Source organism: Papio anubis, chromosome 2 (genome assembly GCF_008728515.1).
Source record: "Papio anubis isolate 15944 chromosome 2, Panubis1.0, whole genome shotgun sequence".
Lineage (NCBI taxonomy): Eukaryota > Metazoa > Chordata > Mammalia > Primates > Cercopithecidae > Papio > Papio anubis.
Genome location: NC_044977.1, coordinates 49,374,867 through 49,401,747, shown reverse-complemented (window position 1 = coordinate 49,401,747; position 26,881 = coordinate 49,374,867). Strand labels below are relative to the sequence as shown.

General features: G+C 45.2%; 1 long non-coding RNA gene across 1 annotated transcript; it reads right to left on the bottom strand.

The window, feature by feature from the left end:
• Positions 1-14,366: 14,366 nt before the first annotated feature.
• LOC108581235 lies at positions 14,367-21,036 on the bottom strand. The gene is made up of 3 exons (XR_001893159.3): positions 20,470-21,036; positions 17,111-17,213; positions 14,367-15,897 (listed from the first exon to the last, which is right to left on the bottom strand). It is a non-coding gene; the product is annotated as an uncharacterized LOC108581235 (long non-coding RNA).
• Between the last annotated feature and the right edge of the window lie 5,845 nt (positions 21,037-26,881).

Here is a 26,881-nt window from a genome sequence, read left to right as displayed (position 1 = left end):
TTAGATTTTTTTTTTTTTTTTTTTTAATGTAGTCTCCCTCTGTCTCCCAGGCTGAAGTGCAGCAGCACAATCTCGGCTCACTGCAACCTCCGCCTTCCGGGTTCAAGCAGTTCTCCTGCCTCAGCCCCCTGAGTAGCTGGGATTACAGGCGTCCACCACCACACCTGGCTAATTTTTGTGTCTTTGGTAGAGACGGGATTTCACCATGTTGGTCAGGCTGGTCTTGAACTCCTGATCTCAGGTGATCCACCTGCCTCAGCCTCCCAAAGTGTTGGATTACAGGCATGAGCCACTGTGCCCAGCCAAAGCTTAGATTTTTTAAAGACAGGCCTTTGGAGGCCTGCAAAGGGGGCTGCCACAACTTTGCCCAGCCAGTTACAGCCATAAGAGAAAAAGGGCTCATTTCTCAAAAGAGGCCAGAAATTTGGGTTTTAGATGAAATTTCCCGATTTTTACAGGTTGGCAACCAATTCAAAGTTCATACATCACTACGTAGGTCAAACAAAACATATCTGGGGGCTGGGTATGGTGGTTCATGCCTATAATCTCAGCACTTTGGGAGGCCGAGGTGAGCGGATCAACTTGAGTAGAGGAGTTTGAGACCAGCCTGACCAAGATGGTAAAACCCCATCACTACTAAAAATAGAAAAAATTAGCCGGATGTGGTGGAGCATGCCTGTAATCCCAGCTACTCAGGAGATGGAGGCACAAGAATCGCTTGAGCCTGGGAGGTAGAGGTTGCAGTGAGCCAAGATCTCATCCCTGCACTCCAGCCTAGGTGACAGAGTAAGATCCCGTCTCAAACACACAAACAAAAAACGCATGGATGAGATTTGACAGCAAGTCAACAGCCAGTTTTTTTATCTTGAGCTAAATTTCCCATTTTGCAGACAAACTGAGGCCCAGAGAGGACAATGAGGCTGCTTGGTCACAAGGCCCACAGGTGACACTGTGGGACTGAACACCTGGTCTCTCCTAGCTGCTGGTGGTTTGCTGGACTCATGGGTGTTCTGTGGAACCGACCCTTCCCTCATATCCCTTGGAAAGAACCGACCCTGCTGACACCTTGATTTTGAGCTTCCGATCCCAGGTGGAGAAAATACATTTCTGCTGCTTCAGGCACTCAGTGTGTGGCACTTTGTTACAGAAGTCCAAGCTGCATAATAGGCTGGGAGCTAGGTGGAAATCTGGGATTGCTGGACTCCTGGAAGTTCCGCATGTGAGAGTGTGGGAAGTCGCCCCGGCTTGCAGCCCACCCCCTTTCTCTTCCTGACCCGGGCTCCATCCTCTGCAGCTAAGGTCTTCACATGCTTGCACATGAACAGCCCAACCTGCAGCTGTCCTTGGCCAACCCTCAGATCTAGTGGTACACACGCCAGAGTGATGCAGGTGAACCCCAAAGTTAGGGCTTAGCTTTGGTAGGTTCTTGGCTTCACTCAGGAAATAATTCAAGAGCCAGCAGCAGTGAAAGAAAGCAAGTTTATTAGAGCAACAGTGTACAGCAAAACACTGCCCCATAGACAGAGCAGGGCTCTCCCACAGGCAGAGGGGCCCAGAGTAGCACTGGTGCATTGCTGCCTAACTCTTTTTAAAACCTCTCTTAATTATACGCTAAATAAAAGGCAGATTATTCATGAACTGTCTGGAAAATGGGTGAGGAGTTCCAGGAATTATATATGGTAACTTCCTGGGGGTTGCCATGCATTTGAAAACTGTCATGGGGCTGCTGGGAGTGTCTTATGCAAATGTATTATAATTAGCATATAATGACCAATGAGGGCAACTAGAGGTTGCTTTCATCACCATCCTGGTCCTAGCTGGTTTGCACCAGTTTCTTTGCTACATCCTGTCTTGATTAGCAGGTCTGTAACTGAGGCTTGGAAAACAAGTCCTGCTGCTCTCCCACCTCGAGAGGACAGTCTGCCCTTAGGAGCGTGGGCTGGGGAAGAGTCCCACACAGGCCCTGGAAATGGGCTTCAGGACACTGCGACATGGGAGCAGAGAATCTTCGAGTACTGAATACTCACGGCCTGGTCTAGAAGGGGAGGGGGTGTGCTCCAAGAAGGGGTGTCCCCTGGGTCCTGCAAATTCCTTGCCCCATGGGAAGAGAAGCAGCTGGAGGGGCCCCCTAAAGCACAGGGGCATTTCTAAGAGCAGGACAGCAGGAGGTCATCAGGTTCAGACTGGCTGCAGGAAGACTGAGGTGGGAGCTGAGAGCAGAGACTTCAACCATGAGCATACCTGGACTCTCCAGATAAAGCACTGGTGAAATCAAAGACCAACAATGTGAAGTATTGTGGAGCAACTGGAACTCCCATTCCCCGATGGAGGGAATGCAAAGTGCAAGCTATAGCCACTTTTCCTCATTGTCATTTTACATGAAGAGCAGACATGCTCTTAAGGTAGGACCCAGAAATTCTGCTTCTAGGTGGACTTTTGTCCACCAAAGGCTGCTGAAGGGAAGTTCGTGCAGATGCCCTCATAATTGCCAAAAGCCAGAAAAGCTCAATAGCAATCAATGGGTAGCTGAATTAAAAAACTGTGACCAATTTAAACAATGGCACCTCCATACAATAAAAAGAACAAACTATCTGTGCACACTACAGCATAGAAGAATCTCAGAATCATTATACTGAGTAAAAAAAAAAAAAGCCAGACATAAAATTCTACTAACTGGATGATCCCATTCAAGTGAAATTCTAGGAGGGGTTTCACTGGTTTGCAGTAATAAAGGTCAGAACAGTGTTGAGGGAGCAGGGGGACAGTGCTCACCGAGCAGGGGCACGAGGGAGCCTGCTGGGAAACTGGAAATGTTCTACTTTCTGGTACAGGAGGGTAGATGCTATACACTTTAGATTTTTACACTTTGACTTATATATATGATATATATGTTTTTGTATATGTATATGTGTATACATATACGTGTGCGTGTGTGTGTGTATAATCCCTCTACCCCAAGGCCAGATCAAGACCTCTGCAGGACCCAAGCTGACAAGATTGTGGTGTGCTCCACTCACTCCCCCAATTATATATTAAAGTGAAGTCACTAAGTCAGTGAAGAGACGATGAGGACAGGAACCCAGTGAGATGATGAGCCTGGGCAGGAGCCTTGGGAACAGGGCAGTCAGCGGGGGCAGGCTGGGAAATATTGATTTAGGAGACAAGATGTGGGGGTGAGGGAGAGAAGAGGGCTGGGGGCATCACTGAGATAAGGAGCTCGGAGATTCTGGTTGAGGGTAAGGGAGGATGAATTCAGGGTAGAACCTGTTGATTCTGAAAGTCTGGGAGGCCACCCAGGTGGAGGTGCCCAGGAGGCAGCTGGTTAGATGGACGGTCTGAAGCCCAAGAGAGGAGGCAGGGATGGGGAGAAATATCTGAACACTCTGCACCCGTTTGCCACCACCAGGTGTCCATGGGCCATACTTGGCACACAGATAGGTATCATTTGGTCCTCAAGATGTTTTATAAACCTACACTAGTTCTCAGTACTTGAAACATTGGAGAATTTCACTGAAAATCCAGATTTCTGGCTTCTCTTAAATAATCAATTGGGCAGTAATGACATGCTTTCCCACAGGACAAAAACCAGCTGGAGAGTATTAGCGGGGACTTGAGCTCCCAGTAATCCCCAGTCTCTGTACTCTCTGTTGCCTCACAGCCTGCCCACTCCCATCTGTAGGCATTCATTCATGCATTCATTCATTCATTCAACAAATTACTGTCGAGTGTCTACTGTATGCTGGTGAACTGGACAGGGACAATGATCCCTGCCTTCCTAAAGCTCAAATTACGTGAAAGGAGACAAGACAATAAATAGATGAATAAGTAAAATATGCATGTAGCCTGTGGGCGGCAAGCTACCCAGGTGCCAAGGCAAGAGACAGAGGGCACAAGCTGTTCCAGTATAATAAAATATATAAAATAAGAATGGTTATACTAGATATAGATCATAGATATGATTATATATGAATATCATTAATCATTAGTTTGTAGCAATTACTCTTTATTCCAATATTATAATAATCCTCACTCTACAATGATAACCTAGGAAATACCAGGCCATACAGAGATAGGAGCTGAGGGGACATAGTGAGAAGTGACCAGAAGACAAGAGTGTGAGATTTCTGTTATGCCTGGGCAGGGTCACCAGATAGTTCCTTGATCTAGCGGTAACGCCAGCGTCTGGGAAGCGGACTGTGGTCTAGCGGTAGCGTCAATGCCAAGGAAAAACACCCGCTACTTAGCAGACCGGGAAAGGGAAGACTCTACTCCTCCACCTCTTGTGGAGGGCCTGACATCAGTCAGTTATCCGCAGTTATCCGGAGGTCTAACCGTCTCCCTGTGATGCTGTGCGTCAGTGGTCACGTTTCTAGTCCGCTTTCATGTTCCATCCTGTACACCTGGCTCTGCCTTTTAGATAACAGGAGCAAAATTAGTGAAAGTACTAAAAGTCTCTGATATGCAGAAATAATAGCGTAAGCTGTCTCTCTCTCTCCTCTCTGCCTCAGCTGCCAAGCAGGGAAGGGCCCCCTGTCCAGCAGATAAGTGACCCACGTGACCTTACCTATCATTGGAGATGGCTCACATTCCTTACCCTGCCCCTTTGTCTTATATCCAATAAATATTAGCGCAGCCTGGCATTCGGGGTCACTACTGGTCTCCGCGTCTTGGTGGTAGTGGTCCCCCGGGCCCAGCTGCCTTTTCTTTTATCTCTTAGTCTTGTGTCTTTATTTCTACAATCTCTCGTCTCTGCACACGGGGAGAAAAACCCACAGACCCTGTGGGGCTGGACCCTACAGTAGCTGAGGGCGGCCAGAGAAAAATCAAGCAGGGAAGGGGCTGAGGTGCCAGGGTGGAGATGAGTATACGGGGTTTCAATAGGTGGCCAGGGAAGGCCTCACTGAATAGGGACATTGAGCAAAGGCCTGAAGGAGGCGAGCAGGCGGACTGTGTGGCTATTGGGAGTAGAAAGTTCCCAGCAGAGGGAGCAGCCCTGCAAGGCCGCAGGGGCATAAGCGCTCAATGGGCAGAGGGACAGCAAGGAGGCAGCGTCTGTCTGGGGAGTGAGGCCCAGAGGAAGCTGGGAGGACACGTGGGCCCGGTCTTGAGGGGCTTTGAGGGCCACCTAGCCTCTACTCTGAGGGAGTGAGAGACGCAGTTCTGAGCAGAGGCTGGAGGTGACAGAGTTTCACAGGACCCCTCTAGCTACTGTGTGGGGAGTGCAGATAGGGAGACCAGAGAGGAGCCTTTTCCCCTTGCTTTAAAAAGAAAAAAACTGGCTGGGCGCAGTGGGTCACGCCTGTAATCCCAGCACATTGGGAGGCCAAGGTGGGGGGATCACGAGGTCAAGAGATTGAGACCATCAAGGCCAACATGGCGGAACCCCGTCTCTACTAAAAATACAACAATTAGCCGGGCGTGGTGGCGTGAGCCTGTAGTCCCAGCTACTCAGGAGGCTGAGGCAGGAGAATCACTTGAACCTGGGAAGCGGAGGTTGCAGTGAGCCGAGATTGCACCACTGCACTCCAGCCTGGCGACAGAGCAAGACTCGTCTCAAAAAAAAAAAAAAAGAAAAGAAAAAAACTGTAGTAAAACATATGAGGCAGGAGAATAGAGTCTGCAGGCAGGGAACCTAAGGCTGCCTCACTCTAACTTCCTCCAACTAAATTGAAAGGAAAACCCTAACTTTCCATGCCTAAGTAACAAAACTACCAGAGGCTACTCCCTTTGCAAACCCCCAACCTTTTCTGGACAGCAGATGCGAAATTGTCAGCCACCAATCAGACTGATTGTGGACTGAGTCTTCCTTTGCAACTTTGTAACTACACTCCAGCCTCTGAATGGTTGCTGTCCACAACCAATCAAGCTGATTGCAGCTGAGTCTTCGTTTGCATAGAAGTATAACTTTTTAACTTCACTCTAGCCTCTGTTTGGTTGCAAAAAGCAACCTGACTGATCACAGGCTACCACTTTATTTACATGAGGTAAGCATGAAGTGGCCAGTGGGAAACTTCTAGAGGGTATTTGGACCCAAGAAGATTCTGTCCTAGAGTCGCTGCTCAAGTCGCTAGCCCTTGAGTCGCTGCTCCTGCCGCCCACGGTGTGGAGTGTACTTTCATTTTCAATAAATCTCTGCTTTTGTTCTTTTGTTGCTTTATTCTTTCTTTGCTTTGCTGGGCGTTTTGTTCAATTCTTTGTTCAAAACACCAAGAACCTGGACAGCTGGCAGTCAGGACCCTTTACCAGTGACACATATATAACATAAAATGTATCACTTTAGCCATTTTAAGTGTTCAATTCAGCAGCGTTAAGTACATCCACAATGTCATATAGTCATCATTACTATATATTTCCATAATGTTTTATCATCCCAAACAAAAACTCTGAATCCATTAAGCAGTAACGTCCCATTCTCCCTTCCCCCCTGCAGTTCTTGGTAACCTCTAATTTACTTCCTGTACGGATGAATTTGCCTGTTCAAGACGTTTGATGTAGGCAGAACATGGTGGCTCACGCCTGTAATCCCAGCACTTTCGGAGGCGAAGTGGGAGGATCACTTGAGGTCAGGAGTTCGAGACCAGACTGGCCAACATGGGGAAACCTCATCTCTACTAAAAATACAAAAATTAGCTGGGCGTGGTGTCAGGCATCTGTAATCCCAGCTACTCAGGAGGCTGAGGCAGAATTACTTGAACCCGGGAGGCACAGGTTGCAGTGAGCCAAGATCGCGTCATTGCGCTTCAGCCTGGGTTACAAGAGTGAAACTCTTCCTCCAAAAAAAAAGATGTTTGATATAAGTGGGGTCATACAACATTTGGCCTTTTGGATCTGGCTTATTCCACTAAACACAATGTTTTCAAGGTTCCTCCATGTTGATGAATGTATCAGTACTCATTCCTTTATTCCTTTTGTATTTCATTACATAGATATATTGCATTTCATCATCAGGTTCTCATGGTGAATGACTCATCTGTTGAGAGCCATTTGGGTTGTATCTAACTTTTGACTATTGTGAATACTGATATGAACATGGTTGTATAAGTATGTGTTTGATTCTCTACTTTCAATTCTTTTGGGTATATACCCAGAAGTAGAATTGCTGGATCATATGGTAATTCTATATTTAACTTTTCTTTCTTTCTTTCTTTCTTTTAGATACAGGGTCTCACTCTGTCACCCAGGCTGGAGTACAGTGGCACAATCTCGGCTCACTGCAGCCTCAGCCTCACAGGCTCAAGTGATACTCTCACCTCAGCCTCCTGAGTAGCTGAGACTGCAGGCATGCACCACCACGCCCATCTAATTTTTTTCAATTTTTTGTAGAGGTGGGGCCTCCCTATGTCGCCCAGGCTGGTCTCAAACTCATAGGCTTAAGTGATCTTCCTGTCTCAGCCTCTCAAAGTGCTGGAAATACAGGCATAAGCCATTGCACCCAGCCTATGTTTAACTTTTTGAGAACTCACCATACTGTTTCCATAGCAGCTGCACCATTTTATGTTCCTACCAACAATGTATAAGGGTTCTAATTTCTCTACATCATTACCACCACTTGTTATGTTTCATTTGTTAAATAAAAGCTGTGCGAATGGGTGTGAAAGGGTATCTCACTGTAGTTCTGATTCCCATTGCCCTAATGACTAATGATGCTGAGCATCTTTTCTTGTGTTTGTTGTCCATTTGTATATCTTCTTTGGAGAAATGTCTAGGGAGGAATCTTTTCCAATTGAGAGATGATGTTGGCTCACACCAGAGTAAGAGCAGAGAAGGCGGTGTGAAGTGGTCTAGGCATGTCTTTGGAGGGTGGAGCAGACAGGGTTTGCCGATGGACGAAACATAGGGTATAGGAGAAAAAAATCAAAGATGACTCCAGCATTTCAGGCTTGAGAAATCACTGAGATGGAAGGCTTCAGGGTAAGCAAGCTTGCGGGGAGGAAGAGGAGTTAGGTTGGATTTTGAGACCCCTGGAACTTCAGGATTGAAACCCTGGGAGGAATTTAATGCTTCGAGAAAGTGGACAGAGGGAGAAGAGAGGTTTCCTATCATTTACCACAATGTTGTCTATGAGAACCTTCTAGGGTCACTTTTTCACTTTGGTAATTCCTGGTCACCTGGAGTCATTGGCCCGGCTAAACTCCCCAATCCCATTCCTAGTTTGAGACTTCAGAGGTGGGAAATATTCCTCAGGCTGCAGATATAATTATAGCCTGCAGGTGGCACTGCAGGGCCAGAAATAACCAGGGCCCTGCGACGGTGGACTACGGACCTGGACCAAAAATTGGAGTTAAATTGTAGAAAAGCACAGTTCTCAAATCTTTGCACCAGCGGATTTGAGTACTCAAAGCAGTGAATGTCGAACCCAAGTTTTCAAAGAGAAGGGCCCAGCGGGTAGCTGATTTCAAGAGGCACATGCATGAGTTCATTCACCGTCGGTGAGTAGTTACTGGGTATCTGTTGAGCACCTACTAAGTGCCACGCGGTGTGTAAGGTGCTGTGAATTCAGCTGTGACCGGGAGAGACTCAGTGCCTGCCTCAGAGGAGTATGGAGGCTGAAACAACAAGTAACACACCAACAAACAGATAAAATAATAAGACAACTACAGATTGCGTTATGGGGGAAAGAAACGGGATTATGTGATGGAGAATAAGGGAGGCCTCAAGGGAATTATGTGATTAGATAAAGCTTGGGTTGAGGCTTGAAAGGTGAGAAGGACCCTGCAGCCCCTCCAGCGGCCCTTTCCAGATAAGTAAACTGGAGTTGAGAGGGAATCTCTCAGTTTCTGTGGCCGCACAGCCAATCACACCCAGCATCACTGCTTGAAGTCAGGCCCTGCAGACTCTGAAAGGGGCTTGCTAATGGCTATCGGAAGATTGGGTGAAGTAATGAGTGCAAAGCCCTCAGGACAAAGCATGGCAGCTAACCTGTGATTCCTCAAGTGGAAACTGAAGTCTCAAAGAAACCTCCAGAACACACCCAGCCTTTCCTGCCTCCATGGCCTTTGCTGTGAAGCCAGTGGGAACAATGTAATGATGCCAGGTAAGACTCTTGACCCACTGACATTGCAATGAGGCAAACGTGTGTGCAAAGGGGAGGTGGAGACTCCAGGCTTCTTGGATTCTGAGAGAAAGATGGGGCCCCAGCCAGGAGACATGTGCCTGGGAGCTCTGCCCTGACCCCCAGTAGTGGACTGGGAGCAGGAAGCCAAGAACCCTGAGGGCGCAATCCAAGTGCTGGCCCTGACCAGGGGAACTTCCCATGTGTGGGGACCTAGTACTCCCTGCCTGGAGGTACGTGACCTCCACATCCCACATTCCAGGGAGAAGCAGGGCTTTCTCTCCAGCAATGGTGAGCCACTCACATGCCCCACTAAAGCTACAGAGACACTCTGCACACACACTCACCTGCTTGCACATAAACACTCATCCACCCCATTTCCATTCACATGTTCACACACTCAGACATGTGGACTCACATACACATACATGTGCTCATACCTTACATACTCAAACATTTATATCCACATGTTCATACACTCACACTCAGTCACTCACCCACATAGAGTTACACACAGACTCAAATGTTTACAGGTTCACTCATACACTTAAACCCGTGCTCAACAATATACACATTTGTATACTTATACACTCAAACATATATATTCAATCTCCTCACACACATCTGCTCTCAAGCATTTACATGCACACAGTTACACACTCTCATGTACTCACACTTATCCACACAGTTACACACACAGACTCAAACATTCACAGGCTGATATATTCGTACATGCTGATTCACACACATCCAATGAACACACACTGGTATACTTACAGTGTGTGTAAGTGTGGTCGCACAGCTAATCACACCCAGCATCACTGTTTGAAGTCAGGCCCTGCAGACTCTGAAAGGGGCAGACTGATTTCAAGAGGCCACAACTGCCAAGGACCAGTAACTACTCACACTTGGCTATTCACACACATTCACACTCAACACACTTTCACACATGTGCACACACCCACACTTCACTCACTAACTTAATATCTATATTTCACAGTCATACATGTACTCAGACATTCATATGCACATTCACACATGCTTGCAAAGATGTTGACTTACACACTCAGCCATACCCGTATACACACAACATTCACACCTGCTCATACTCAGATTTGACTTACATACACACACACTTATACTCAAGTGCTCATTTACACTGATATACTCACATAGACTCACATATTCACACACATGTGAATATTCATGCCCACACTCTCAAACATTTACACATATTCACTCATAAATCAGAGAGATGTGCCCAATCGTCTGACCAATCAGTAGCATTTGGAAGGCATTTCCTTTGTGTTCATGTCTGCACCCTCTGTGGGTTAGTGTGCTGATCAAATGATGAGAAATTGCCCAAGAAAGGGTCCTCGACTCTGCCAGAAGGTTCTTGTAGCATCTCCCCAAGAACACCTTTCTCCTTGGAGAGTAGCCCCTCACTGCTTGCCTTGGGTTCCCTGAGAATAATCCCGGGCTGAGAGTAAATGGAGCAAGGGGACGGCCACACTGCCAAGGACCTCAGCCAAGGGCCAGGCATGTGGTCTGAGAGGTAAGAAGGGATGAGAAGAGAGGGAATCACAGCCGGACATCTCAGGAAATCTCAGAACACACTCTATGAAATCATCATTCATTGTTCATTGTCCTCTTCCTCCCCTAAGTGTCACAACCTTGTAGTACAACTAAATGAATATTTTTAGAGTGCTTACTTTCAGGTCCAAAGACCGTAGTAATGTCCACAGACCATCTCAGTCTACAGACCCTTTTCTTTGAGCTGCACATTTTTAAGATTTGAATTTCAAAAAATTAGCCAGGCGCTGTTGTGCACACCTGCATTCCCAGCTACTTAGGAGGCTGAGATGGGAGAATTACTTGAGCCCGGGAGTTTGCAACTGCAGTGAGCCATGATGGCACCACTGCACTCCAGTCTGGGGGACAGAGTGAGACCCTGTCTTTAAAAAAAAATGAATTTCAGTGTCTTTGGGCGGAAGAGAGTGCACTTCTGGAATGATGAAGTCAGGACCTCTGAAAATCCACTCCTCCATAACAGCAATGAGAACATGAGCAAAAATTGTCAAAATTGATGTTTTCAGTACTCTGGAAGTTAATCAAAGGCTTGCAACAATGCAGGAACATTTTCTTTCAAGACAATCTCAGTAAGAACAGTGAAATTTGTGGCATTTTAACTTGTCCTATTTCCATGTCTCTCTCCTAGCTCTGCAGTATTCTTGAAAACTGACAACCTTACAATAATGATAGCCATGAAAACCAGCACCTTAGCAGCTGCTGGAAGGGAAAGAAGGGTTTGGAGCTTTCTAACAAGTTCCATCCCAGAAAATTGTCATTATTTGACCTGTTTGGAAGTTTCTTGGAAATCCCTACTCTCATAGCTTGCCTTTATTTGACCTGAGACTTCAGTCAATGTGAACAGTCTTTACCCTGGGGACATTTGTCAGAAACAATCAACAGCAGTTGTTTAATATTATAGCTGCCAGAGGCAGTGATAACAGATGGGGCAAACAAGAAGCTGACGAAAGAATTTAAAAGAAAAGTTAGGAATGAGATGTCCACTGGGGGCTTTGAAAAACTCCAACTTATTCTTGGGGATCTAGAAGGCTGTACACATGTACAAGACTGTGTACTTTCCCAGGAAATACCTGAGAAGACCATAATCCCTCACCTCCTGCTCAAGCAGGAAGTGAAGGCTAAGGTAGTGTGGTAATGCTGGAATGTTGAAAGCATATCCCAACGATACACACAGAGTCCCTTGTCAAAGGCTGGGAGACTTACTGGTCCAGAGCATTCAAATAAATCTTTGTCTGATATGGTTTTGCTCTGTGTCCCCACCCAAATCACATCTCAAATGATAATCCCCATGTGTCATGGGAGGGAACTGGTGGGAGGTGATTAGATCATGGGGGCAGTTTTACCCCATGCTGTTCTCATGACAGTGAGTTCTCATGAGATCTGATGATTTTATAAGTGACCATTTTTCCTGCTCTCACTCTTGCCTGCTGCCATGTAAGACATGCCTGCTTCCCCTGCCACTGTGACTGTAAATTTCCTGAGGCCTCCCGAGCCACATGGAACTGTAAGCTGATTAAACCTCTTTCCTTCAAAAAATTACCCAGTCTATTCTTTATAGCAGTGTGAAAACAGACTAATACACTGTCCAATCATTGGTTGACCACTAAGTTAACCAAGCAGAGACTTTAGTGGTAAAACATGGCAAAGAATACAGACTTTACAGAATTAGTCCAGGAAAGACATTAAACAAACAAATAGAGGCAGCAACAACAATGAACAGCAACAACAACGAACCCTGGGGAGAGGGACATCTGATTTCCAGAATTTTCACACTGTGTTATTCAAAATGTTGAATTTTTAACAATTTTCAAGGCACATAAAGAAACAGGAAAGTATGACCAATACCCAGGGGAAAAAAGCAGGCAGTAGAAACTGTTCCTGAGGAAGGCCAGACCTTTGACTTAATAGAAAAATATTTAAATCAGCTATTTTAAATATATTCAAAGAAATTAAGGAAACTATGCCAAAAAAAGTGAAGGAAAGTGTGAGAACAGTTTCTCACCAATCAGAGAATACCAATAAAGAGATGTAAATTACTTTTGTAAAGAACCAAATAGAAGCCAGGCATGGTGGCTCATGCCTGTAATCCCAGCACTTTGGGAGGCCAAGGTGGGTGGATCATGAGGTCAGGAGATCGAGACCATCCTGGCTAACACGGTGAAACCCCTTCTCTACTAAAAATACAAAAAAAAAAAATTATCTGGGTGTCTTGGCATGCACCTGTAATCCCAGCTACTTGGGAGGCTGAGGCAGGAGAATTGCTTGAACCCTGGAGGCAGAGATTGCAGTGACCCGAGATCACACTACTGCACTCCAGCCTGGGCAATAAGAGCAAGACTCTGTCAAAACAAACAAACAAACAAAAACCCAAATAGAAACTTTGAAATTGAAAAATACGTATAATGGCCAGGCGCGGTGGCTCACGTCTGTAATCCCGGCACTTTGGGAGGCCGAGGTGGGTGGATCACGAGGTCAGGAGTTTGAGACCATCCTGGCTAACATGGTGAAACCTCGTCTCTACTAAAATTACAAAAAATTAGCCGGGCGTGGTGGCGTGCACCTGTAGTCCCAGCTACTTGGGAAGCTGAGGCAGGAGAATGGCGTGAACCCGGGAGGCGGAGCAGAGCTTGCAGTGAGCCAAGATTGTGCCACTGCACTCCAGCCTGGGCGACAGAGTGAGACTCCGTCTCAAAAAAAAAAAAAGAAAAATACGTATAACAAGTTAAAAATTCAGTAGAGTGTTCAGCAGCAGATTTAAGCTGGCAGAAGAAAGAATCAGCTAGTGTGAAGACTGATCATTTGCAATGATCTAGCCTGAGCAACAGGAAGAAAAAAAAAAAAATGAACAGAGCCTCAGATAACTGTGGGATACCATAAAGTATACCAAAATACATATAATAGAGGTCTCGGGAGGAAATGAGAGGACAGTGAGAAAAAGGCAGAAGGAATGTTTGAGACATGATGGCCAAAGGCTTCGTAAATTTGATTCTTTTTGAAAACCATAATCTACAAAATCAAGAAGCTCAATAAACTTCAAGTAGGATACATTCAAAAGATACACTCCTAGACACATCATAATGAAATTATTGAAAGCAAAAGACAAACAATCTAGGAAGTAGCAAGACAGAAAAAGACTCATCATATACAAGGGATCCTCAATAAGCTTAACAACTGATTTCTTATCAGAAATTATGGAGACAAGAAGGCAAAAGGATGGCATGTTCAAAGTGCTGAAAGACTCACCAAGGCTTGGTACAGTGGCTCACACCTATAATCCCAGCACCTTAGGAGGCTGAGACAAGAGGATCACCTGAAGCCAGGAATTCGAGACCATCCTGGGCAACAAAGCAAGATGATGTCTGTACAAAAAAAGTAAAATATTATCCAGGCATGGTGGCATACACCTGTAGTCTTAGCTATTTGGGAGGCTGAGGCAGGAGGATCACTTGAAACTGAACGACTCAATCAAAAATTCTGTCTCTAGGAAAACTATCTCTCTCTTTTACTTTATTTCTTTTTGAGACAGGATTTCACTCTGTTGCCCAGGCTGGAGTGCAGTGGTGTGATCACAGCTCACTGCAACCTCAAACTCCTGGGCTCAGATGATCTTCCCACCTCAGCCTCCTAGGTAGCTGGGACTACAGGCATGGGCCACCATGCCTGACTAATTTTCATATATATAATTTATTTTTTTGTAGAGATGAGGGTTTCACCATGTTGCCTAGGCTGGTCTCTAACTCCTAGGCTCAAGCGATCTGCCCCCCTCAGCCTCCCAAAGTGCTGGGATTACAGGCATGAACCATCACACCTGGCAGGCAGGTGGATTTTAATCCAGTTATATACCGTTTACAAGAGATACACTTCAGATTCAAATATTCAAACAGATTGAAAGTAAAAGAATGAAAAAAATATACTATGCAAACAGTAACCAAAATACAGCTAGAGTGGCTGTATACAATATCAGATAAAATAGACTAAGACAAAAATTGTTGCTACAGACAAGGACATTTTATGATGATTAAAGTTTCAGTCCAGCAAGAAGACACAATAATTATTAACATATTATGCACCTAACAACAGAACTCAAAATGCATGACGCAAAGTCTTGGTGGAGGTGGGGGATGGGCACAAGTTTCTTTATTTTTACTCAACCCCCTAGCTAGGATTGTCAGATAAATACAAGACACCCAATTACATTAAAATTTTTAATAAACAACAAATAATATTTTCAGTATAAGTATGTCTCACATAGTATTTTAACCTAATTATACTAGAAATTTATTCGTTATTTATCTGAAATTTGAATTTAAAAGAGCATCCTGTGTTTTAATTTGCAATACCTGGCAACCCTATACCTATCACATTTCTATTATTTGCCATGCCGTGAAGACATTTGAGTTTGCAACCACCACTGAGGGCACATTTTTAAGCAACAGGACTAGGTCTTCTTTCCTTATGAAATTCAAAGCTGGTTGAAATGAGAATTTGGACTCTCGGTCACCAGGGGAAGCAGTTCTTAAATTTACTGATTCTTGTTTTAATGACAAAGGTCTCCCTTCCTCCCTTCCCTCCTGATTTCTTCATTCCCTTCCTCCCTCTTTTCCTTTCTTCTCTCTTTTTTTCCCTTCTTCTTCCTCCATTCTTCCTTCCCTCCCTTCCTTCCTTCCACAAGCATTCCTTGAATACCAACTATGTGTGGAGTCCTGCCTTAGTTACCAGAGTGGCACAATGAGGCATAAAGCACATTTCTTTTCTCTCTGGCACTCAAACCTGCACCCCCAGAGACATCAACCTAGAACTCTGTGCCAGCATCACCCAGGAAGCTTGTTAAAACTACAGATCCCAGTCTCACCTTAACCTCATAGTAAATAGAACACTAGAGTTTTGGCCTAGGAATCTGAATTTTCCACAAGCACCAAGGCAGATCTGTGTAGCCCACCAGGGTCTGGAGGTGCATCAGAAGACTCTAATCTAGGTGAGCTTCCCACCCATCCTGGGCATCTCTTCTTTCATGTCCTGGCAGGCCATCTCCTAGCTCCTGCTTGCACATCTCCAGGGCGATCTCTTCCTCAAGGGACCTAACCATGAGAAAGTGTTCCCCCATGGGAACTGGGATCCAAGGCGGGGTCACCAGAGCTACCCATAGTCTTCCTTTCACCCAGAGGTATCCTTTTTCCACGCCAGACACCAGTGTCCCTGCAGTTCTTTCTGAAGTTTTCCCCAGGGCAAGCTGTCCAGGTCTCTCACTCTTGAGCCTGGGGAGAGAGACAAACAAGCAGGACAGGTACCTCATTAGATGAGCAAGCAAGGACATTGGCCCTGTGGGTGGCAGGAGGATATCTTTGGGGTGTGCTGGCTACTTAGGTTGGTCATTCCAGCCAACCAAGAGCCTGATCACAGCCCTGGCTCCCTGGTCAGTCATCTGAGCTGTATCAGTCACCCACTTTGAAGGAGTCCAGTGGTGGCCAAGACAAACCCAGCTGTCCCCTCCCTTTGCAGAACCCCCATCCCACAGAAGGGATGAGATAGTGTGACTTGGCATCTGCTGCAGGGGAGAAGCTGGCCCCTCGTTGAATTTTATCAGGATTCGAGGATAGGGAAATAGTTTGAAAGTGTCAGGCTGTCTTTCACCACCTTCTATGCTGCACTCACCTCCTTACTTCTGTTCTCCCTCCTCAAAGAACTGCCCTCCCAATTCTTTCTTCATTATGCAAAGCAGCCTGGGACATGGGGGGAGTGGGGAAGGGGAGGGTACCAAAAGAAGAGAGTCCAGAGCCCTCAGCTTCTACCCGCAAGCCACCTCTCCAGTCTGCTCCCTGTCCAGACACACACAGAGTCCCTCGCCAAATTCAGTGGCATAAACTATTCCCCATTTCTTTGCACATGTAAATGTGTGTGTGTGCATGTGCTGGTGTTTGTAACAGGATGTCACATTGGAACTACTGAGTCGCCAAGGTGAAATAGATAAGACACCCAGACCAAGATGCAAATGTTCAAAGGAAATAAACAAAAGCCTTTTTTTTTTTTAGACAGACTCTTGCCCTGTCACCCAGGTGGAGTGCAATGGCATGATCTTGGCTTACTGCAACCTCTGCCTTCCACGTTCAAGCGATTCTCCTGCCTCAACCTCCTGAGTAGCTAGGATTACAGGTGTGTGCCACCACGTCTGGCTAATTTTTTTTTTTTGTATTTTTAGTAGAGCTGGGGATTCACTATGTTGGTCTTGAACTCCTGACCTCGTGATCCGCCCACCTTGGCTTCCCAAAGTGCTGGGATTACAGGCATGAGCCACCACACCTGGCCAACAAAAGCCATTTGTAAGACCCTAAAACATCTCACCTGCATTCAGGATATAATGATCTAGTTGTTGATCAGAGGAATTAGTGAGGAGGACTTTGGAGAGTGGGTCTTTGAATCTCCCCACCCCAGCCCTACCCCACCAAGGGGCAGAGCTGAGGATGCCTCTACCTGAGCCAGTTGAGGGCACTGAAGCAGGACCATTGGGAAGCTGCATCTGGGCTCCTTGCAGGATGGAGGAGCTGGGCCTGTCTCTGACTCCCACCTCAGCAAACTGAAAGACAGGAGAAAGAGGAGCCTTGGAGAGGCGGTTGAGCAGGCAGCCTCAGTCCCCTAATGATCTCCAAGGTGATCAGAGCTAGAACATGTGAGGATTTTCTGTAGATCAGATGTGGACCCTATGGGAGTTGGCGTGATCATGCCCCAGAGGACTACCTGGAGCAGTGATGCATGCCAACTCAGTGGGAAGGGAAAAAACAGGAGCTGAGAAGACAGCCACCAGTGGGAGGTGAGTGTGTCTCCCACAGCAAAAGGCAGGATGAGAGGCTCTCTGCTGGGAGTGGGGATGTCTCCAGAATCCATGAAAGCACCCCAGGAGATGACAAGATGGATCATCTTGACACAGAGGTCAGCACAAAACCATCCTGGACCTGTATCACTCAAGTAAAAAATCTCCAGCTCGCTGACATCTCCTCCCTCCCTTGCCCCCTCCCCGCCCCATGCCAGGGGTTAGAAACCACCTTAGAAAGACTGAGGGAAGGGGAGACTTTATGATGGAGACAGAGAAAAGGGATCCACCCACACTCTAGTAAACTTTAAGTTGGAAATGTGGCTTTTCCCAGACTGGACATTTTAAGGTTATATTTAAAAACCTAAAATGAATATAAAGCTTAAAAAAAAAAACCTGGTGAATTAGTCAGTGTTTTCTAGAGAAGCAGAATGAATAGGATATGGATATTTAGGTTTATGCATTTAATAACTGGGAAAACTGGCTTACCGTATGTAGAAAGCTGAAACTGGATCCCTTCCTTACATCTTATACAAAAATTAATTCAAGATGGATTAAAGACTTAAGTGTTAAACCTAAAACCATAAAAACCCTAGAAGAAAACCTAGGCAATACCATTCAGGACATAGGCACGGGCAAGGACTTCATGACTAAAACACCAAAACCAATGGCAACAAAAGCCAAAATTGACAAATGGGATCTAATTAAACTAAAGAGCTTCTGCACAGCAAGAGAAACTACCATCAGAGTGAACAGGCAACCTACAGAATGGGAGAAAATTTTTACAATCTACCCATCTGACAAAGGGCTGTTCACTCTGATGGTAGTTTCTCTTGCTGTGCAGAAGCTCTTTAGTTTAATTAGATCCCATTTGTCAATTTTGGCTTTTGTTGCCATTGGTTTTGGTGTTTTAGTCATGAAGTCCTTGCCCGTGCCTATGTCCTGAATGGTATTGCCTAGGTTTTCTTCTAGGGTTTTTATGGTTTTAGGTTTAACACTTAAGTCTTTAATCCATCTTGAATTAAGTTTTGTATAAGGTGTAAAGAAGGGATCCAGTTTCAGCTTTCTACATATGGCTAGCCAGTTTTCCCAGCACCATTTATTAAATAGGGAATCCTTTCCCCATTTCTTGTTTTTGTCAGGTTTGTCAAAGATCAGATGGTTGTAGATGTGTGGTATTATTTCTGTGGGCTCTGTTCTGTTCCATTGGTCTGTATCTCTGTTTTGGTACCAACACCATGCTGTTTTGGTTACTGTAGCCTTGTAGTATAGTTTGAAGTCAGGTAGCCTGATGCCTCCAGCTTTGTTCTTTTGACTTAGGATTGTCTTAGCAATGCGGGCTCTTTTTTGGTTCCATATGAACTTTAAAGTAGTTTTTTCCAATTCTGTGAAGAAAGTCATTGGTAGCTTAAGTCATTGATGGCACTGAATCTATAAATTATCTTGGGCAGTATGGCCATTTTCACGATATTGATTCTTCCTATCCATGAGCATGGTATGTTCTTCCGTTTGTTTGTGTCCTATTTCATTTCACTGAGCAGCGATTTGTAGTTCTCCTTGAAGAGGTCCTTCACATCCCTTTTAAGTTGGATTCCTATGTATTTTATTCTCTTTGAAGCAATTGTGATTTGGCTCTTTGTCTGTTATTGGTGTATAAGAATGCTTGTGATTTTTGCACATTGATATTGTATCCTGAGACTTTGCTGAAGTTGCTTATCAGCTTAAGGAGATTTTGGGCTGAGACGATGGGGTTTTCTAAATATACAATCATGTCATCTGCAAACAGGGTTTGTCCCTACTTTCCATTCTATTAGAAATATTGCTACAGGCTGAGCGCAGTGGCTCACGCCTGTAATCCCAGCACTTTGGGAGGCCAAGGCGGGTGGATTACCTGAGGTCAGGAGTTTGAGACCAGCCTGGCCAAAATGGTGAAACCCCGTTTCTATAAAAAATACAAAAAATTAGCTGGGCATTGTGGTGGGTGCAGGTAATCCCAGCTACTCAGGAGGCTGAGGCAGGAGAATGGCTTGAACCTGGGAGGTAGAGACTGCAGTGAGCAAAGATCAGGCCATTGCACTTCAGCCTGGGTGACAAGAGTGAAACTCCATCTCAGAAAAAAAGGGAACATTGCTCTATAGACAATCCCATGCTTATATTTCTTCTAATTGTGCAAGTACTTTACCTAACAGACTACCAGAAATGGAACGATTCACGGAATATGAAATTTTTATAATAGATAGATACTGCCCAATTCCCTCTGAGAAATTATGCTAATACAGCTGGAAGTGTTGTGCTAAATGGACCTGGCCCCTAGGTGCAGTGTCGGGGAGTAACAGGGCATGGTGGAGACTGTGGCAAACGAGTGCACTGGCCGGGTCTAAGGGCAGCCACCATGCACCTCTAGCTAATTTCTGTTGTTTTTAATCACACCTATATTGAGGTTACTCACACACCATACAATTCACACACCTAAAGCATACAGTTCAGGGCTTTTTAGCGCATTCACAGAGTTGACAACCATCACCAAGTCACTTGCACAGTGTTTCTATTACCTCACAATGAAACCCATCCACTCCAGCTGTCACCCCCCTATTATTGCACACAAACACACACACACACACGTATGTGCTCTGTCCCAGGTTTGAGCAACCACTGATCTACTTTGTGTCTTTATGGATTTGGCTGCTCTGAACAGCTTATGTAATTGGAATCATACAACGTGTGGTCTTCTGTGATTGGCTCCCTGCACTTCACACATTTTCCAGTTTCATCCATGTTGTAGCATATGTCAGTGTTTCAGTCCTTTCTATGGCCAAATAGTAATCCATTGTATGGCTATGACACATTTTCTTCATTCGCTCATCATTGTTGGAGATTTAGGTAGTTTTCACCTTTTGAGTATTATCAATAATGCTGCTGTGAACATTTGTATACAAGTTTTTGTGTGGACATGTTTTCATTTCGGTGAGGGTATATACCCAGGAGTGGAATCTCTGGAGTCACATGGAAACTCTGTATTTACCTTTTTGAGGAACGGTCAGACTGTTTTCCCAAGTAGCCGCACCATTTCACATTCCCACCAGCAGTGTAGGAGCATTCCAATATCATGACATGGCAACTCAATTCTGTCCTTGATCCTGGCCTGGATCCAGTATTGGAGGGAAAAAAAAAAAAAAAAAGGCTGGAGGGACGCCAAGACAACTGGCCACATTTGGAATATGAACTGTTGATGAGAAGGTATCATTATCAATAATAAACCTACTGAATTTAATAACTGCACTGTAGTTATATAAGAGAAAGTCCCTGCTCTAAGGAAATATAGTGAACTGTGAAGGGTAAAGGGACACGATGAATGCAATGTACTCCCAAATGGCTCAGAAAAAAATGAGAGAAAGGATGACTAAGTAAGTGTGGCAACATGGTAGAAATTGCAGAATCTGGGTTAAGGGTATACAGGAGTTATTTGGCTTACTCCTGCAAATATCCTGTAAATTTGAAATTCTTTTCAAAATAACCAGTAAAAATTTATTTTATTTTATTTTATTTTATTTTTTGAGACAGAGTCTCACTCTGTTGCCAGGCTGGAGTATAGTATAGTGGCACGATCTTGGCTCACTGCAACCTCTGACTCCCTGGTTCAAGGCGTTCTCTTGCCTCAGCCTCCCAAGTAGCTGGGATTACAGGCATGTGCCACCACGCCCAGCTAATTTTTGTTCTTTTAGTAGAGACGGGATTTCACCATGTTGGCCAGGATGGTCTCAATCTCCTGACCTCATGATCTGTCCACCTCAGCCTCCCAAAGTGCTGGGATTACAGGTGTGAGCCACCGTGCCCGGTGAATAACAAGTAAAAAATTTTTTTTAAGTTTCCAAGACCACAAAGCTGCTAAGGGTAGAACTAAGACTGATTGATTGATTGAGTTTTGAGACAGGGTCTCTCTGTTGCCCAGACTGGAGTGCACACTGCAGCCTCCACCTCCTGGGCTCAAATGGTCCTCCCACCTCAACCTCCTGAGTAGCTGAGACTACAGCTGCATGCCACCATGACTGGCTAATTTTTTGGTATTTTTTGTAGAGGTGGGGTTTTGCCATGTTGCCTAGGCTGGTCTCAAACTTTTGGGCTCAAGCCATCCACCTGCCTCAGCCTCCCAAAGTGCTAGGATTACAAGCATGAGGCACCATGCCAGGCCTAGAGCTGAGATTTAAATCCAAGCTGTTTGGCATTCAGGAACTCAATGTTGTCTCTCTAATCAGGTAGCTCAATGGCTCTCATTTTACAGAGGAGGATACTGAGGCCCAGGATACTGGGTACTGAGGATATTGAGTTAGTTGTGGCATCAGGACTGGTTTGTGGGTGCCCAGCCTGGTGAGCTTCCACCACTCTCTTGGACTGTCCTGTTGACAGGCCTGAGGGTTCTGGCTTGAGGCAGGACCTGATGTTTCTCTGGTGCCCCTCCCACAACTTGCTGAGTTAGTTGGATCTCAAAGGTAGGATCCTGCTGACCTTGTCTCTGGATTACTGGACAACAGGGACTGAGAAAGTTATGTTCAATTAGAAGAGACACAGGCCAGGCTTCATGGACTTAGTTGTATCCCTCTCTGTCCCACCATTGTGACATCTATGATATTGTCTTCCCTGCCCAGCATCCCCTTTTCTTCTGGAAACTACACCTCCTTCAGGGGACCTGTTCCTTTCTGCTTTCTAACCACTATGTGATTTCAGCAGGTGTTGTTGGTTATACACTCATGGCCACAGTTGATTGGTCTAGGGATGGGCATTGTACTCAAAATGCACCAATCAGAGCCTTTCCCTGAAATTTGCTGAACTGGACTGATGCAGGATACAGGTTTTCTAGCATGAGGCTCAGGAACTAATGGCAGCCACATCTTGCATTATGGGGAGAAAGCTGATCTGATAAAACTAAGAGAAGCAGAGAGGGGAAAAAGTGTCCAAGGGCCCACTTGTCTCTGAGGCCCTCCCTGCACTTCCTAAGGCTATGTTCCATAAGCACACCAGCATTTTCCCAATAAAACGGCTCTGATTTTGCATATGCCTGTTTGCTTTGGATTTCTATCACTTGAAAACAAACTAGATCAATATGCCTGAGATCCCGATCACTAGCAATCCTGACCGTGAGGCCCCAGCAGGGAGGATGTCAGAGTTCTGCTCCCCTGGAGCTGATTGGCTCTGTTGGGAGGGGGGTGGAGACCATGGGGGTTGGAACTGAGGCCTTGTCTCACTGGCTCTGTCTGATTTCCAGGGAGGGCAGTGGTCTTTATACTATGGATAAGGTCATGTGTGTTTATGCTCCCACCTTACTTACTGGGCCTCCTGAAACATGGCCTTGTCCCACTTTTCTCAGGTAAAGGCCAGGTTGGTGGAAGAGATCTGTGCTTTACTGGGTGCCAACAGAAATAAACAAGGGGAAAGGGATTAATCCTCATCCAGGATCTCCTCTGAGGTCCTTGGTGGAGGCAGAGGAGTTGGAGGAAAAATTCCATGCCAAGATAAAAGGAGTGGTCACAATTTAATACTTTGTCTACAGTTTTTAATGAGGTAAAAGTTGCACGTTAAAGTGCACAAACCTTTTTTTTTTTCTTTTTTCTTTTTTTTTGTTTTTAGATTGAGTTTCACTCTTGTCACCCAGGCTGGAGTGCAATGGCACAATCTCAGCTCACTGCAAACTCTGCCTCCCAGGTTCAAGCGATTCTCCTGCCTCAGCCTCCCAACTAGCTGGGATTACAGTCGCCAACCACCACGTCCAGCTAACTTTTGTATTTTCAGGAGACACCAGGTTTTGCCATGTTGGCCAGGCTGGTCTCGAACTCCTGACCTCAGGTGATCTACCTGCCTCGGGCTCCCAAAGTGCCGGGATTACAGGCGTGAGCCACTGCGCCCAGCCACAAACCTTAAGAATACTTTTCTGGCTCGGTGCGGTGGCTCACGCCTGTAATCCCAGCACTTTGGGAGGCTGAGGTGGGCGGATCACCTGAGGTCACGAGTTCGAGACCAGCCTGGCCAACATGGCGAAACCCTATCTCTACTGAAATTACAAAAATTAGAATTAGCTGGGTATGGTGGCGTGTGCCTGTAATCCCAGCTCCTTGGCAGGCTGAGGCACGAGAATCACTTGAACCTGGGAGGTGGAGGTTGCAGTGAGCTGAGATGGTGCCACTGCACTCCAGCCTGCACGACAGAGCGAGACTCCACCTCAAAAAAAAAAAAAAAATTTCTATAGACATACTTACCACCATCCAGATCAAGATACACCACCATCATCAAGATACAAAACATTTCCAGCACCCAAGAAGACTACTGTGTACTTCCCAGTCAGTGTGCTTGCCCACGCCTGCTACTATTCTAACCTACCTCTGTCATCATAGGCTAGTTTTGCCTGTCCTTGAACTTCATGTAATGGAAATGCACAGTGTGTGCTGTTTTGTGTCCAGCTTCTTCTACTTAGCACAATATTAGGGATGCCGGATCTGTAATACTGGCCCCTATACTCTTCATCTTCATGCTGCTCCTGGAATGATAGCTAACATTTGTTAGGTACCTGGCACTGTTCAAGATCTTTACATGTATATATTCATTTGCTCCTCATAGTACACCTATGAGGTAAGCACAAACGAAGACACCGGGGCACAAAGAGGTGAGGGAATTTGCCCAAGACACAGGTCTGAAGTGGCAGAATTAGGATGGGAAGGCAGGCCATCCACCTCCAGCCCATGCTCACACCTACGAGCTAGGGGATCTCATATGCACTTTAAGGACTGAGAGAGGCTCACCAGGTAGAGTTGAGTTTTTGGAGGGTCAAATGGGAAAATAGAAGTAAAAATGTACTAAAAAGAGAAAAGAGTTATACAAATATACATCAGGATTATGCTTCATTTAATATGACTAGGAGCACCATTCACTCATTCCTAAATCTTAATAAATATTAATTCATTTAATGAATATTAAGTAATTTAATAAATATTTATTGAGCCCCTAAAGATACATGGAGGTCAGTGGGTTCAGAACGACAGACCAAGTCCCTGCACTGGTGAAGCTTATAGTCCAGAGAGGAAGGCAGAAATGTAAGGGGAAGTTATGGGTATGCTGGGCTAAGAAAGAGGAAATTCAGAGTGTTTTGAGAGAATGTCATATGAGCAGCTGACTTTGTGGGGTCAGGGAAGGCTACCCTGAGGAAATGACATTCAAGCTGAGACCTGAACCATTTAAGCCAACTCTGTTGGAGAGGAAGGAGTATCAGGAACAGGAAATAGCAAAAGCAAAGGCCCTGAAGTAAGAAAAACTAGCACAATAATTAGAAATTTTAAGTCAAATCACTTTTTGGCCTTTTGGTTAAGATGAAGTGTAGAAATTTTTTTTTTTTTTTTTTTTTTTTTTTTTTGAGATGGAGTCTGTGACCCAGGCTGGAGTGCAGTGGCATGATCTCTGCTTACTGCAACCTCCGCCTCCCAGGTTCAAGTGATTCTCATGCCTCAGTGTCCCGAGTAGCTGGGATTACAGGTGCAAACCACAACACTTGGCTAATTTTTCTATTTTTAGTAGAGGCAGGGTTTCACCATGTTGGCCAGGCTGGTCTTGAACTCCTGACTTCAAGTGATCCGCCCACCTCAGCTTCCCAAAGTGCTGGGATTACAGGCATGAGTCAGTGGGCCCAGCCAAGAAATTCAAAGTCACTAGTATATGATAGTTTTCTATACAACAGTTATTTGTCTTACTTTCATGGAAATAAAATTCTTTATGGCAGTTTCAATGCTTCCTTGCTCCCATATATGATGGTTACTAGATGTAACAGTCTTTTTTGGTCACTCTAGACCTTAATTCATTTCTACTAACTTTTATTTTGTGAAGCTACATTCTTTACTGCTTACCCATATTAGCAAAGTGAAATACATACTGAGAGCCACAAAGTATTTGGAAATGTGATAAATTATTGCTGCAGGCCTGCTGCAGTGGCTCACACCTGTAATGCCAGCATTTTGGGAGGTTGCGGCAGGAGGATTGCTTGAGTCCAGGAGTTTGAGACCAGCCTGGGCAACATAGTAAGATGCTGGCTCTATGAAAATAAATAAATAAATAAATATACAATTATTGCTGCAAAGCCATTGCAATACTTCAGCAGAAGTTATGCCAGATTTTAACAAACAACAACGTTTTTAGTTCCTCCATGTTCATTTCCCATCAACATCATCATCAATATTCATTAGTCAATTTCAGTTATAAGTTTTTTTTTTTTTTTTTTTTTTTGAGGCAGAGTCTCGCTCTGTCGCCCAGGCTGGAGTGCAGTGGCCGGATCTCAGCTCACTGCAAGCTCCGCCTCCTGGGTTTACGCCATTCTCCTGCCTCAGCCTCCCGAGTAGCTGGGACTACAGGCGCCCGCCACCTCGCCCGGCTAGTTTTTTGTATTTTTAGTAGAGACGGGGTTTCACCGTGTTAGCCAGGATGGTCTTGATCTCCTGACCTCGTGATCCGCCCGTCTCGGCCTCCCAAAGTGCTGGGATTACAGGCTTGAGCCACCGCGCCCGGCCTCAGTTATAAGTTTTTAATAGCTGTTGAAGTTCATATTTCCTGTAATTCTTCAAGTTACATATGCCATCTAGTCCAGTGCTTTTCAAACTGTGATATGCAAATGAATTGCCTGGGGGTCATGTCAAAATGAAGACTCTAAGTTGATCTGGAGTGGGGCTGAGGTTCTGCACCCCTAAAGAACTCCCAGGTGATGCTGATGCTGCTGTTCCAGGAGGACATTTTAAATAGTAAGGATCTTGATTAGAAGGCTGAAAAGGGTGTAATTTTCTTTCAGTGTTGTAAACTTTTATTTTTAAAATGACACTGCAGTTTCTGGCCAGTCGCGGTGGCTCATGCCTGTAATCCCAGCACTTTGGGAGGCCGAGGCAGGCGGATCACCTGAGGTCAGGAGTTCGAGACCATCCTGGCTAACACGGTGAAACCCCATCTCTACTAAAAGCACAAAAATTAGCTGGGCGTGGTGGTGGGCCCCTGTAATCCCAGAGACTAGGGAGGCTAAGGCAGGAGAATTGCTTGAACCTGGGAGGCAGAAGTTGCAGTAAACCGAGATCACACCACTGCATTCCAGCCTGGGCGACAGAGAGAGATTCCATTCAAAAAAAAAAAAAAAAGAAAAGAAAAAACAGTAACATTGCAGTTTCCAATGTAGAATAAAAAAGAAATTGATTTAAAATTTAATTTTGAACATAGATGGGCTGAGGGATTTGCAATTGAAACCCCCTTTTTCTAATATTCTCTATGCAGGAGAAATTGAAAGGAATGTCAAGAGACTCTGCAATTTATTTTAAACTCAGTAATCTATCTTTTTGTAAGCTTTATCACTTAGCTTTTCTTTAAAGAATTTCTTAGGCCAGGAGCAATGGCTCATGCCTGTAGTCCCAGCACTTTAGGAG